The following is a 14066-nucleotide window of genomic DNA, read 5'->3' as shown; positions in this document are numbered from 1 at the left end:
CTCGAACGGAACAAAGTATAAAATTTAAATTCAACTGTGACAATTATTAAAGAAACGGTCTTCTTATCATATAGACATGACTCCGTCTGTTTTTGAATGTGCCTCCAGTAAGTTGTCGTTCCATCGTTTTCGTGGTTTTCCTACTGATCATTTTCATATTGGGAAACCGTCTCTTGCCATCTTTACTTGTGTATTTGTTGTCATTCGGCTTATATGATCGTTCCATTCTACTCTTCTATTTCTTACCCAGTTCTTGATGTTCTCCACCTTGCATCTACGTCGTAAATCTGTACTTCTAGCTCTGTCTCATAGTGTCTCACCTTTAATATTTCTAAGCTGCTTTGCTGTTTCTAACATTATTTTTGTCCTCTCTGTGTCGGGTCTTATTTCTGCCGCGTATGCCATTATTGGTCTGATGAATATTTTGTTTGTTTGTCTGGCTGTCTGTAAATTCTGCCTTTCATTTCTTTCCAGATATTTTTATTTCTCCATATTGTTTCATTCAGGCAGCCTGCGGCTCTGTTTGCTCTATTTACTTAATCTTCTGCTTCAGTTTTGAGCTTTCCGTAGCTAGATAATGTGACCTTAGAGCTCCAGTTTACATCTTAGTAAATTTGCTGTTGTAACCATGCATTTTGTCTTTTTTGGGGAAATTAACATGTTGAAGTTTTTGGTGGTTATATTAAATTGGTGCAGCATACGTTGTAAATCATTTTCACTTTGAGAGAGTAGTATTGCGTCGTCTGCATAGCAGATTATTTTAAGTTGTTTTTCTCTCACATGGTATCATTTGTTAGTTCTTACTTTTTTATTATTTCATCTAAAAATCAGGTTGAACAAGAGTACTTAGGGAATCTCCCTGACTTATTCCATTGCCATCTTTAATAGGGTCGGTTGGTTGTTCTTCTACTTTTACTTTTATTGTGTTGTTTTGGTAGATATTTTCGATCATTTAGATTATTCCTAGAGGTATTTCTCTTGCGTAAAGTAAGTGTATAACGTCTTTTAAGTTGACCCGGTCAAATGCCTTCTTAAGGTCCACGAAACATAGATATGCCGGTTTATTGCATTCTAATGATTTCTTTTGCACTTGCCTCATTATAAATATAGCGTCGGTGCATGATCTTATATATATATATATATATATATATATATATATATATATATATATATATATATATATACCCTGTATTATTCTAGACTAAGCAGCAGATTCATTTTAGAATTTTAAACTGCTGCGTTAGCCTTTTTGTTTTCTGCACACCGAGCCGGGGATCGAACTGACATCTCTCGCATTGAAGCGAAGGAGAAGCCAGCCGCCCAGCCCGCTTGGCTAATCCGATCCGTGCATGATCCTTCCCAAAACCTTGTTGTTTTTCTGCTAGTGTTATAATTTTATTCAGTTTACTTTTTATCACTTGTTAATTTTAGTGTTGTGTTTAATAAATTAGTTCCTCTGTAATTTTCCGGGTCCAATTTGTCTCCCTTTTTGATGAGAGGTACTAGGATACTTGATCTCCATTCTTGAGGAGTTCTGTTTTGTTCTATTATTTTTTGGATTAGTTTTATTAATTGTTTGGTCAGATCTGGTCCTCCATACTTTAGGAGTTCGTTCGGTATTCTGTCGTCTCCGGGTGATTTTCTATTTTTTAATTTCCTTAATGCTTCCTTTACCTCTTCCTCCAAAAGATTTATTTCTTTGTTTATCTCTCTCCATCTCTGTAAGTCTTTCTTCTGACAACAGACTTCTCGCATTGTAGGTAGCAATATGCCAAAATGTGTTTTTTGGATTTTGTCGTTTGCGAATTTTTGCTTCCCCCAGAATCCTTTAGGCGGACCTTATGAGGTGTGGGACTTACCACTACTGATCTACCCACCTGGGGTTCACTATTCACGATTCTTTTGAAATTCCCCATGACGGGAGTAAATTTGGCAAATAAAACACAGCACTTGCCTTGCGTGTTGGTGAGTTTCTAAATCAGCTGCCCAATCTGGGTCAGACGCTGTTTGCAGCTGCCCATTCTGAATCAGACGCTGCATGTTTGGTTTGATTCTATAGTAACCCTAAAATTGAGGGTTGGGTTACCACTTCCACCATCGGTACCGTATCGATGCTCCGCTTCTCCGCCGTGGCTGCCGTTGTGGACTTCATCCGTAATCCTGGACAAGGGACCCTAAACAGGTACTAGTTTCCCGGGTCAGGAAACCCCCGGAATCTGCGGAGGGCAGGGATTGATTTAATTTCCCTGATAGGACTATCTTCTTTTGATAGTTAATATTATTTCAGCTTCATTTCCTATTCTTCTAGTAACCTCTGCGTTTGACATTCTTTGAGTGCGTGATATTCGTAGGATTCTTCTGTAACACCAAAATTTAAAGGCTGTCAACTTATTCAGATGCACTTCTTTAAATGTCCATGCTTCCAAGCCATAAAGAAGAGTAGAGAATACGTAACACCGAAGTATTCTTAGGCGTAGTCCTAACCTTATATCTCGACAACAAAGAAACTTTAAGTTTAACTAATGATGCACGTGCTATTTCAATACGTGTCTTAATTTCTTTGGTTTGGTCTACATTTGATGTTATCCAAGTATTTGTAGGTATCCACACTCTCAATTACAGTATCCTCAACAATCAATTAGATGTTTGCATCTGCTGATTTAGTCATGATCATGCATTTAGTTTTCTTTTAAATTCCTCCTTAGTCCGTATTCACGACAGCATTCATTAAGTCGTTACATTGCGTTTTGTAAATCATTGTTGTTACCCTGTCATTATTACTGTATCGTCTGCAAAACGCATTTTATATTAAACCTTATCAAATGTCTTTTCAAAATCTATAAAACATAAGTAAATGCCCTGATTCATATCCATCCATCTCTGGGCCAGTACATTCAAGCCGAACAAAGCATCTCTTTTGCCCATACCTTTTCTAAAGCCAAATTGTGTGTCACTAATTTCATATCCATTATAGTGTTGGTCGTGTGGGTTTTTGGGTGTTTTTCTTGTGTTTGGATGGCTACGCTGTCCTGTTTTAGGCTTTTGCCTCTTCAGGACGTGTTTTCCTTAGTATTGGGTATATGGCACTGGATTTTGGTATGTGTCCACTGGTGTGCTGCGTGGTGTTTGTTGGTGGTTGCTGCTCTCACTAGTCCTGGACAATCGGGGGCGAAAGGGATGCAAGTGAACGGTTCCTTTCAGAATTTTTGGTCTAAAACAAAATTAGTAAGTATATGAAAATGTTTATAAGTTTATTAATTTACTAAATTTATTAAATTATTGTATGAATACCGCGACGCGTGAGGGCAGCTGTGGACTGGTACCTCAAAAAATCGACGGGGTATCGTTGTGCAATGGGATCGGAAAACCACAGAAAACCGATCCCCCCCCAGTCGGTGTCAGTTCGAAGTGAACATTTAGTATTATAATAAGCGACGGTAAAAGAGGGGAGTTGCCTCCTGTATGTCAATGTATTCATCAGGGAGCTCGTTGCTGGCGAGTTCCAGCAGAATAGCGGGTAGGAATGGGAGTTTGGGTTTAGGTTTTCTTCTGAATACATTGCCGAGGGATGAGCAGGTAGTTTTAAGGATGCTTTGGGCTCTGAGGTTTTGGCCCCGGATGGTGCGAATTGTATAACCCCTGCTCAGAGAGGAAAGCCTCTCATTGATGGGCTGGATATTCGACAGGCGATGAATGAGTGCAGAAGGATAGTCGCATCATTTTCTGTTTAGTTTACGTAAGATTCTCCTTTCCAGTGTAAGTAGTCCATTGCTGAGATGTTTGGGCATCACAGCACAAATGCAAGATCTGTACTCGATGACCGGTCTGATAAATGTTTTGTATGTATTGATAAGTGTACGTGAGTGTGTGCGGCCGAATTTGCCACTAAGAGCGTTGAGAAGTCCGAGTCGGTTTCTAACCTTATTACAGGTTCTGTCAGTATCGTCACTCCAGCGTAATGTTTGCGTAAACAGCACGCCGAGATATTCGACCTGGTTTCGGAGACGGAGTCGTTCTCCCCACAAACTCAAATTGTAGCTTTCGGTGATGATAGGTGTGATGTATTGACTGCGATATGGGTGCCTGAAAAGGATCATCTGTGTTTTGTTTGGGTTAGGTGTCACTCTCCATCTCTGACACCATTGTTCAACAAGAAGCAGATGATTTTGAGCTGACCTAAGTGTAAAGTCGATGTGTGGTGTTGTTGTAAGGAGTGCTGTATCGTCTGCGTATAGTAGAGTAGTTGTATTGGTATATCTAGGGTTAGGGAAGTCGCTGTTGTAAATTGTGTAGAGTATTGGTGCCACCACGGAACCCTGAGGAACTCCCGCTGTGGGAGTGAAGGATGTAGAAAATCGATCACGCTCCTTGACTGTGATTTGCCGTTGAGAGACATATGAGTGGATGAGTCTGACGAATGGGGTTGGTAGCCCGATGCTCACTAGTTTCTTGACCAGTCCCACATGCCAGACTTGGTTAAAGGCTTTTTGAACACTGAGGAAGATACCTAGTGACACTTTGCCGTCGTTCAGACTTTGTGTTAGGTGTGTGACGATTTCTGTCAATGCCGTTTTGGTTGAGTACCCTTCTCTAAAGCCGAATTGGTAAGGTGGGATGATATTGAGTTCTGTGGTGAAGTCTACGAGTCTTTCTTTAAGGATTCTCTCGAAGACTTTCGCCAGGACGTTAAGGAGAGATATCGGCCTATAAGAGTGTGGATCGGTACGTGGCTTGCCTTTTTTCAAAAGCATAGTTGTATTGGCTACTTTTCAAGGTTTTGGGAAGTAGCAGAGTTTAAGAGTGGCATTGACTATGTTCGTCAGGTACAGAGTGACGCTCAGCGGGAGGTGTTGAACACAGTTCCTGGCAATATTGTCAGGCCCCGGTGCATTTGATTTGCCAATTTGGCAGAAATGTTTGAAGGTTTGGTGATCCACAGGCGCCATGATTGGATGTTCATGGGGTGCCTGAGGGTCGAAAGGGGTTCTGAGCAGTCGTGTTATGTCTCTCACTGCGTTGGCACAGAAGGCATGATCAAATCTCGGATCGTCTGGGGAGATTAAGGTATTTTGTAAGTGAGTTTTGAAAGCTTCTGCTTTCTGTTGGTTTGAGTTGATAATATGATTGTTCACCACAAGGTGAGAAGGATTATTGGTTTTGTGTTTGGTTAGGCATTTGAATTTATGCCAGAATCTACCGCTGTCACGGTAATCAAGACTGGAGGTCGCTGCAATCCATTGTCTGGACTGCAGATTGTTGACCTGTAGTTTGATCGCCGCAGACAGCCGGTTATACTGTAATTTCTTTGATATTTTTGTGTAAATTTAAGCTATTTTACTTTTTATCCCGATCTTCTATTTCCTTGCATCTGTCGTAGAGCCACCTCTTTTTTGCCTCTCGAATTTTCTTTCTGATGTTTTTCTCAATTTCTTTGCACTAATTCAGGCCTTTTGATTTATGTTTTCTTCGTTCTTCGTTCTTTCATACGTTCAGGTTCATTTATTAGCAACATAAAGCTTTATTTTTAAAATCATATTAGTCATGGATATGAAAACAAAAACGTATATATTAGATTATACTACATACATTATTATAACATTATAAACTGTTTTTTCTTATTAGGTTTGACAAATTGTGAAATTAGTCGATTTATTTTTTTACGAAGACATATTGTTTGTATTTTTTAACACTCAATATACTTCTCTCCTTTGAAAGTGAAAAAAAAATTATCTCATAATTTCAGATTAGGCTGCTAATAAAAACGGAAAATAAAAAGAGAGAAGTCCGCACAGTAATAATCCTTCGTAATACCAATTTCGGTTATGTCCAGCCCTCCCAATAACGTATGTAGGTGAAAATCAAGCAGAGTCCATAAATCCCGTTTACGGCTACACACAACGAAAATAACGAAATGTTCTTTTAATCATTTTTGTTCGAATCCCAGCTAGTAATTAAGGTGACAATACACCGTGGCACTGAACACCGAACGCCATCCTTCATACCACACACGCATGGAGGTGTCATTCCGAAGCAAAAATCAGCCGGATAAATTAATATTAATTCAATCTGTCCCTGCAGAAAAATTCACTAGATTCGTGCTTGATACACAATTAAAAAAAGCGCGTATATTCTTTTTCCCCTGAACATAATCGTCATAATTCTCAATTACTCGCGTAACGTGGAGCCCTTTAAATAAATAAAAAAGTGGCCACAGAAAAATAAATTAATTTTGAAAACAGAGTGTCTTTTGCTTGCAGGGCCACTATGGCGGTCGGTGAGTTATGTCTATGATGAGAGTTTAACTTTTATCTAATTTAAAAGTTAGTTTTGATATAAATAAATCTGCAGACGCTCCGCCGAGGCGGCGACGGACCCAAATTAAAATATATTTCGGTTTTAATCATTGACTAAGTGCAGAAATATCACCATTCCCACAATCTTTTGTTTTACTTTTATATGAATTGTGTTACAATGCGGGATAATCACTAGCAAGGTTCCCAATAAGAGATAATTCAAAATTTAAAATTTAAAATACCGTAAAATAAGGCTACTTTGTGACATTTTTTTAGTTTTTTCATATGGTACATACAATTTCGTACATATACTGTAGTTTTATTATAACTTTTAAAATAAAATCTAAACGCTCAATGTTCCCCCTATCCTCAGTTAAAACTTTAATTCGCAATCTATTACAGAATTCAAGAAAATGTCAAAGAAAGTTGTCACAAAGTCATTTCATCGATAGAGATTTCTTAGTAATACGTAAGTTCTTCTGTTATATTTATAGGAAGCTGCAATAGTGGAATGAACAGTTTAGTGTAGCGTCCTCTAGGTAAGAAGTTGAGTCTAATAGTTGTTTGTCTCATCGCAGATAAGGGATATTACTTTATCATCTACTATGGTCTGTTTTTTAACCAGGAGGAGTAATTCAAATTTTTCGCGCCGTAATGCTTGTTTGTAATTGGTCCAACCGCAAGCAAGTTTACTCCACTAAATTATGACATTTTGACACTAGTGACATTTGTGAAATTTTAAAATTCAAAATTTGTATATATTTATTTATATCGACGATTTTTTGTGTTTTCTGCGTTATTCCTTACATTTTTAGATATTTCGTTTGTATTTATATAAAAACAGTTCTTTTCAGAACTATTTAGCGATATATTAGTGTTATTAAGATACCAATATGGATTCGAAGCCAAGTACTAGTGGTAATTATTCCTCTTTACTTAATAACGCCGTGTAGATTTGGGTCATTTATCTTCAAATGAGAAACCATGCATTGTATAACCATGTATAAACAAATCAAAATTGATAATTCTGGAATGAAAATAACAGCCACGGTAGCAAAAATAAAACAGTATATATAATAAACATGTATAAACAAATCAAAATTGATAATTCTGGAATGAAAATAACAGCCACGGTAGCAAAAATAAAACAGGCAACAGGTTAATTTTGCAGAATAGTTATTGTTAAAATCAAGACTTACTAAAGTAATGTGCTAATTTTATTAGCACATTACTTTAGCTTGTTGTGATGTATCAAAAAAGTATTTTAATACATGATCTTTGTATTAATGTTTGTAAACACTCGGTGTATGGCGTGTTGCCAATATTGATTATTACAATCAATTACAATAAAGTTGAAGTCGTTGCTATCGAACGAAACATGGCGTTTTTTGTTTCAATGTACCCCAGAAAATCCTCACTTCCACTATAATTTTCAAGATAGCTTGTATTAGAATATAAGCAGACTGGAACAGTAATATTGTAAAATTCCATTGGATTTAAGATATCATTTTATCACGAATATATTGCTTTCGTATACGTTCCGGACGATTTTCTTCTACAATATGATAAATAAACTCTAAAAATTCTTCAACTTCTTCATAACAGTCCAACATTTTTTTATTGTAATTAGAAATACTAAATAATATATATTGGAAGTTAATTCGAAAAATTATTATTCAAACATAAACAATTAAAGTTATGTGAGAATCAACGTGTGAAGGTGTCCGATACTGATTACTGGATTACCGCAAGGCCGAGATAATCAACAAAAAAAGAAGATGTATTTGGTAACTTTTCTAGTAACTTTCTTGGGTGTGAATCTGTCTTTTTAGTTTACTCCTCCTGGTTAAAAAACAGAGTATAGTGCATCAAAAAATTCACCTGCTTTACAATTCGCCAACATTGCTACTACCTCTGGTTTCACTCCCGATGGAAGAGAGAAAGAATCTATTGGCTGATAATTTCCAATTCTGGCCTCCATAATAGCTCTTCATTTGATTGTGAAGCTGCTACCGATATTGATGTCAAATTCTGAGATTCTTGCCTCTTAGTTGACATTTCTTGAATGGGCAACACTGGATTTGTTGATATATAAGGTATTAAACTACTTGTTGAAAGTAACACAGATCCAACCTCCTGAATACCTGATTTTACTTGTTTTGTTTTATTTATAAATGTCTGCATATTTTCTACACTTTCTGAATTGGATGACGTTTCTGATTCAGATTCGGATTCTCCTGCATGATTTACAAAGACAAACTATGATAAAAAAAAATTATTAAAAATATATCTTTATCATCATCAATACAGGCCTTTCATTCCTGACGGAATGTTTGCCGCTCTTACTTAGAGCTCTCTAATTCGCTCATTGTGGTTAATCATTCCGCATTCTTCTTGAGTATTCTTATAATTTCTGAATCCCACACCTCAAAGGTCTGCCTCACTGTATCTGGGTGAGGCAATAATTCGCTTTTGACAGATAAAAACAAAAACCCACTAAGACGAGCACAACATAAATTAAAAAAATCCGTCAACCTGTCAATAGGGACATACAATATTATATCAATGTCCACGGATGAAAAAGTACATGAACTGGAAGAAGAATTAACAAACATATAATGGGATATCATAGGCCTATCAGAATTTCGACGAAAAGAAAAAAACCGAATACAGATAAAATCTGGTAATCCACTGTATTATAAAGGAAATGAAAAGAATAGTAAATTTGGAGTAGGATTTATAATAAATAAAGCTATAAGTAAGCATGTCCAAATTATGAAAGGTATATCAGATCGTGTCGCCTATGTCATATTTAAAATAAGAACATCAATTAAAATTATCCAGGCATATGCCCCCACGACAGCTTATAATGACGAAGATACCAAACTATTTTATGAAGATATATCAAAGGCTTTGGAAGAACATAAAAATCGTCTTACACTAGTAAGTGGAGATTTCAATGCCAAACTAGGTAGAAAACTAAACAAAGAAGAAACTAAAATAGGAGATTTCGGGTATGGTGAGAGAAATGATAGAGGTACTACTTTGATGAACTACCTAAAAGAAAAGCATCTATATGCAATGAACTCCTTTTACAAAAAGAAGCCCCAACGAAGATGGACATAAATTAGCCCTAATGGATATACAAAAAATAATGAGATCGACTACATACTGTCGACGGAACGATATATCGTTAAAGATGTAACAGTTCTTAACAGATTAAAAACAGGTAGCGATCACAGGATGGTCAGAGCAAAAATTAGTACTGACGGTAACTATCAAATGAAAAGAAAAATAATTAGAAACTGGGATCTAGTAGATAGAAACAAACTAGGGCAATATAAAGAGATATACAAAGACCTATTAAATGAACAACTTACCCAAAAATTAGACAGTGATGATAAAGATATAGACGAAATAGACAACATACTTACAGCAATGCTGATTACATCAGGAAAAGAAATAGCAAAAAAGGATCTAAAAAAGAACAACTATATATCAACAGAAACAAAGAAGATTATGGATAAAAGAAGGAAGCTGAACGAAGAAGGCAAAAGAAAATCTATAGAGTATGTAGAAATCAATAAAACAATAAGCAGAATGATAAAAGAAAATAAGAGAAAAGAACAAGAAATAAAAGTAAAAATATGAAATGCTTAAGACCGAAATTATGTTAGTGTGAAATAAACAAAATAAAAGATGTAAACGGAGTAGAAATAAACATTAAAGATGACATCATAAATATAATCCACCATTTCTACTCAGAATTATATAAAACAAAAAAGAAACCACCAGAAGGAATTAAAAACCAACTTAAGGGTAAAATAAAAAATGTCAACTCAGAGCTACAGCTAGAAATAACAAATCAGAAATAAAGAAGGCATTGAAAGAAATGAAAAACAACAAATCGCCTGAAAAAGATGGAATAACTGCAGAGATGCTAAAATATGGTGGAAAAGTGGTAATTAATACTCTACACTCCCTTTTTAACAAAATATTAAAAGAAAAAAGAATTTCAAACAACTGGAAGGAATCCGTAACCATTATCCTACACAAGAAAGGGAGATATAAAAGCAGATATAAAAAACCAACGTCCTATAACACTCCTCAATGTAATGTATAAACTCCTAACAAAAATTTTAACCAATAGATTGACGACAAAATTCGACGGATACCAGTCGAAAGAACAAGCTGGTTTTAGAAAGGGATTCAGCACAAGTTACCATTTACTAAGTTTGAAAATACTTATAGAACGAGCAAATGAATACTACATTCTTCTATATATAGCTTTAATAGATTTCGAATAGGCTTTCGACAGTGTCAAATATTGAACAGTGAAAAGTTCTTTGATTAACAGCAGAATTTACCGCACATATATGGAACTAATAGCCAATATATATAAGGAAGCCAAAACAACAATTAAAGTATATGAAGAATCAAAATCAATACAAATAAATAGAGGCGTGAGACAGGGTGACACAATATCACCAAAACTTTTCAATCAGGCTCTGGAAGATATTTTTAAAAGATTAGAATGGGAAGAAAAAGGTATAAAAAATTGTGGACAACGCTTGAACCATCTAAGGTGCGCTAATGACATCGCACTGATAAGCGATAAAAAAATAGAATTATTTGAAATGATGAAAGAACTGGACGTAGAAGCTGGAAAGATTGGCCTTAATATGGATTACAACGAGACCAAAATCATAACACAGATGAAAACATCACAATGAGGATCGGACAAGATGAAATAGAACAAGTTCAGGATTATATATATCTGGGTCAAACTATAAAACTTAATAAAGAAAACCAAAGAGCAGAGATAAAAAGACGAGTTAGACTGGCATGGTCGGCATTTGGCAAATTAAGCTACATTCTTAAAAACAAAAGATATCCACAGCATCTTAAGACCAAAGTATACAATCAATGCATACTCCCTGTTCTCACTTATGGTTTCCAAACGTGGACATTTACAAAAGCAAACATGAACAAAATCATAAAAACCCAAAGAGCAATGAAAAGACAAATGGTGCACATAAGACTAATGGATAAAAAAAGAAACGAGTGGATAAGAGAGAAAACAAAAGTGAGCGATGTTAGACAAGAAGTTGCAAAATTGAAATGGAGATTTGCCTGACACAATATAAGACAAAAAGAAGACCGATGGAATAAAATTGTTATAAGTTGGAGACCGTGGGAATATAAACAAAGCAGAGGAAGGCCCCAAATGAGATGGGCAGATGATATCAAGAAGCACGTGGGCTCTAGGTGGATAACTGTCGCGACAGACAGAGAAGAATGGAAAAGGATTGGGAAGGCCTATGTCCAAAGATGGACCGAAGAAGACTAATTAGATAGATTAGACTATCAATCTTGTTCCGAGTGTTATTGTCAGCTTAAACAGTCAATTATTAGTTCCGACATATTAGGTTAGTTGGCATTTAACTTTCTTACTGTCTGGGTGTAGTAAAACTTGTTCGAGTAGCGACTTATGTTCCCGTTTGGTAATATAACAGCATAGACATACTGCCATACAATTATTACCTTCAAATACGGTTTTATCCATTTAAACTTAACCACTGTTTGGTTCTGAGGCTATTTAGTAAGTACTAAAAAGTAAGTAATAGAAGCTTTGTTTTAAAAACATGGTAAGTAAACTGATATCAATTGAAAACACTATCAAAAAATTGTAACCTATGTGATAAAAATGTTTTCTTTCTTTATTTTCTCTTTACTTAATATTATTGTACAACTAATTTATATACACAATTTAACTAACAGACATTTGTAAACTTATGTTAAAACTGATACCTATACACATTTTCTTAGAAAATACTATCTATCTTATAATATATTAATATAAAATCAACACAAACTCAATTGACTATAAACCCACTGAGACAATGATTACACCAAGAAAGTTGAAAAGAGCTGTCAGCAAAAATCCATTTTGACATAACAGACAATTATTTAAAACTTAGTACCAGTTTTTGACCTAAACATAAGATTAAAAAAAAACTTAAAAGAATTCCAACATGGGAATATGTTGAACTTAATTTTTTCACACATATTAATGATTTTAGTGAGCCCAATTGTCCCGTCGGTTTGTTTATCTATCTGTGAATATTTTCTCAACAACAAACAATTTTTAATATAAAAATTACACCTTGTTTAATACAAAAAATAACAATAAATAGGCCGTTTATTTTAAAAGTGGTCTAATTCCATTTGTCAATTTTTTCAAGTTGCTATGGTTTCAAACTTGTTTTTATTTGTAAAGCATTTCAGGTTGCTCATATTATAGCAAATATGATTATTCTTAACACATAAATTTTCAGTTAGTTAAGTACTTGAACTGTGTAGTTTGAAAGTGGCCAATTCCAATTAGCCTCAATTTACAGCCTCATTCATCCAAAATTTTTCCAAAACGAAGATTTCCATTGTCCGAATGCTTCCACAAAAAATTACGTTCAAGAAGAAAGAAAGAAGTATTTTTGAGAAGTTTAGGGATTTGGGAGATTTAAATAAACAAAATGTATTGCTTTACGAACCTGTCGATCACAAAATTGTAAAACGAAAACAACCAACAAACGAAAATGGTTCGCCAAGAAATTGGAGTTTTAGGTATTTGTTAAATTTTAAAAACGGAAAGATGCCTCTGTAAAAAATTCATCATGGATACTTTTCAAGTGAAGAACGCTTAAAATGAGTATTAAACTCTGCAAATGTGGGCAATGATTTACGTAGGATGATGGTTGGATCATCAAAAAAAAATATCTGGGGAAGTGAAAAAGCACGTTCAAAACCATATTAAGACTTTTCCTAAATTTGAATTCCATTATACTAGATCTTATAATCCTAATAGAAGGTATCTTCATCCCGATGTAACTTTGTGCGAGCTTCATTTCGAGGAAAATAAAATAAAAGCCATTAATGAGTGGACAGAAAAATATTTAAAAAAAAGATTTCGATTTACATTTTTATCAACCACGCAAAGATACAAGTCAAAAATTTGACTTATTAAATTTCAAAATTAAAGCATCGACGGATGATGAAGAAAAGAATAAACTTACAGAAGAACAGGAATGTTCATTTAAGACTAGCAGAATCAGCTATGAATTCACTATTATTTCGCTCTCTCGTTCGACTCGCAAAAAGCATTTAAGCAACAACGATAATGTTTATATGTGTATTTGGGACAAAACGCATGAATCCTAAAACATGTTTTAAAACAGAATTTAAAAAATGAAAGACACATTATAGCTTACAGTGACATATGCGCCTGGCAAAATGGAAACATTAAAGTAGCTTTAATGTGGTTAAAAATTGTTGTGGAGGTCACATATCACACATTTTTAATTTTAGGACATTCATTTTTACCAAATGATATAGAGTGGTACAAATGTCAGTAAAAAATAATTTACTGTTCGTTCCTCAAGATTATTACAAAATTAGAAGAAAATCTCGGAAAGGATAATGAGACAGAGCAAAAATTTAAAAAGACTATAAAAATAGCGATAACACAGACATAAGATTATACCAACATCAGCTTGAAAAAATATAAAAACTTTGACAAGCTGTGTTAGATGAAATAAAAAGAAAACAGCAAAAAAATGGTTCGATGACGAGTGTCTGAAATCCATAAAAGAAAGCAAAATGGCTAGAAGGGACATGCTACAAAATCCCCCTGACAACGACAGTGAAAGGTATAAACAGACAAGAATAGAGACAAGAAATCTAACAAAAAAGAAAAAAAGGAGTACCTGGAATAAA

The sequence above is a fragment of the Diabrotica undecimpunctata genome, chromosome 3 (genome assembly GCF_040954645.1).
Source record: "Diabrotica undecimpunctata isolate CICGRU chromosome 3, icDiaUnde3, whole genome shotgun sequence".
In the NCBI taxonomy this organism is placed as follows: domain Eukaryota; kingdom Metazoa; phylum Arthropoda; class Insecta; order Coleoptera; family Chrysomelidae; genus Diabrotica; species Diabrotica undecimpunctata.
The sequence above is the reverse complement of the archived record's forward strand: the minus strand, read 5'-3'. Positions refer to the sequence as shown.